At 34.0% G+C, this 2,247-nt stretch overlaps 1 long non-coding RNA gene across 2 annotated transcripts in view; it reads right to left on the reverse strand.

Moving 5' to 3' along the window:
* LOC105179643 overlaps window positions 1-2,231 on the reverse strand; it is a 4,453-nt gene extending 2,222 nt beyond the window's left edge. For both annotated transcript variants that reach the window (XR_849329.2, XR_002286359.1), the window contains exons 1-2: window positions 2,010-2,231; window positions 1,548-1,671 (exon numbers count right to left, since the gene is read on the reverse strand). This is a non-coding gene — a long non-coding RNA (uncharacterized LOC105179643). The remainder of the gene's footprint in view (window positions 1-1,547; window positions 1,672-2,009) is intronic.
* Window positions 2,232-2,247: the final 16 nt, after the last annotated feature.

Here is a 2,247-nt window from a genome sequence, read left to right on the forward strand (position 1 = left end):
ACATCATATTTTCAGTGAGAATACGTACATCATATTTTCAGTGAGAATACGTAAAAAAAAAAAAATACTTTTTTACTTTAATTATTATTTTAGAATTTTAAAATTAAAAATTAAAAATTAAAGTATAAACAAACATGCATAAGAATAAGATTGTCCAAACTCGTCTTCTCTCAGAGTGAGCATGCCACCCACAAAAGGAGCTATCTGTGTAAATATACATAAATACAATATATATTAAATTATTTAAAATCTATAACGTTCTTTTTTTTTAACAATTGAAGATCAATGGTTATTAAAACAAGAGTATAATAGGCAACTCATTAAAAGTTATTGAACAGCCTGCTTAATTATTTCAAAGTTTCAGATCTAGATCTATTAACATGTTGCATATTTCAGAGACCAAATACAATAGAAGGGTTTTGGGGGTAGCTGATCATATCTTCACAGTAAATTACCAAATAAAACAATATTTGAGCTGGAGCTCATCACTTTCAATCTTACTCAAACTGACTAAAAAAAAGGAACTTCACCAATAACGTCTATTGGAAGATTCGTTACAACAAAATATGACATCTTTTTCCGAATATTAAATTACTAAAAGATCCATTGAATTCTAAAAACCATCTTATCTGTCAATTGTGTTTCACATATACTTGGTGTGCAAATTAGTTTTAAAAAAAAATATATGCTTTTCAATATTTAATTCATGTATCACATACATTTGGCATGTAAATTATTTCAGAACAATTCATGCTTTTCAAAAATTCATTTACACTCCATGTTTCCTGATAATCTGCAGTGTCACAACATTACCCACTAAATGTATTAAAACTCATGCACTATGCCTGATCAACCCACAAATTCAGAGCATATGATCTATTATCCTGGCGGTTCTATTACCTAGATCCAAACTAGACCCCACTATACCTTATCCTGCCCATCCTATGCGAGAGTATGGAAGAACTCCTTAATAAGCCTGCATCTACAGTGCAAAGCAGATCAAAGATACATGTGAAACGAAGATACAGAAATCTTCTCCGCAGCTTTAATTTTCTTAAGCCTAAATAAATCGTTATTCACTTAGTATTCTCGCATGCTAATCAAAAACTCACGAAACAATCACAATACCTCAAGAAAAGCTTTTAACAAGGACTTGTAAACTACTAATCCTTTTAGAGCTTTTCATTTTGGTGTGCATATTGTTTTTCCTTGTCCTTTTGAAGGAAACATGGAAGATCCCACAACAAAGGGATTATGACCACAAAGAGATTAGAAACACAAATATATTTCTGGAGAAATTAAACAAAATAGAACTCAGACCACCTTGAGCAACTATCATATGAATTCAGAACATAATTTCTTTTGCTAATTATGCACCACTTCTGTCCCACAAGGTTGGTCTGGCATTTTATGTTAGTTCATTGCAAATGTTCTATACTTGGATATAAAGCCATTTATCATTTAATCTAAAGGCACCATCTGAATTTTCCAAACCACCATGCAGAAAAGGCAGTATGTGTTCACACAAATCATGATATGGTACAGACCTCAATTTGAAGAACCCGGCCAATTGCTGCTTCTGACTCATTCCAGTTCATCTGTGAACAAAGCCCATTTCTTCCCCCAGCTCGCCAATCAAGAAGGCCAAGAAGAACTTCCACAAGACCAACCCTACAACAAATATATGCCATGTTACTATTGCATGACACAGAGAACATGCAACAGTAGTTTTATCAGGATGCATATCCCAATAATATTCTAAAAACAGACTCAATCACCCACCCTTATCTTAGCACAGGTGACAGATAATTGCACGTTGTGGGCCGAAATTACTTTGTATCTAATAAATACTAATTGCATGATTTGCATTACTTATGCACCCATCTTAGAAAATTTATCATGAAAACACAGATGAATTTATGCGCATTGTCGTTTCATTAACCGCGTCTGCACATTTCACATGCATAACAATTCTACAACTTAGGGTCTAAAGAGATATTGATGTTCACTTGAGACCCTGTGCAACAAGTGCATCTCTTGCTCGATTCCCTGCAACTACAACACGCTTTAAGGTTTCAAGAGCTAGGATGCTTCCACCTTGCCAACCAATCGCGTTCGACAGAAGTGGAACTACCTGAAGAAAAAGCTCATCAGAACAATACCAAACTTAGCAACAGATGTTTAATCAGATAAACACATCTTTTGTATGATATTTTCTTGGAGGGGAAAAAAGGGGGGCTGCTTAAA

The sequence above is a fragment of the Sesamum indicum genome, unplaced genomic scaffold (genome assembly GCF_000512975.1).
Source record: "Sesamum indicum cultivar Zhongzhi No. 13 unplaced genomic scaffold, S_indicum_v1.0 scaffold00185, whole genome shotgun sequence".
Classification (NCBI taxonomy): Eukaryota; Viridiplantae; Streptophyta; class Magnoliopsida; order Lamiales; family Pedaliaceae; genus Sesamum; species Sesamum indicum.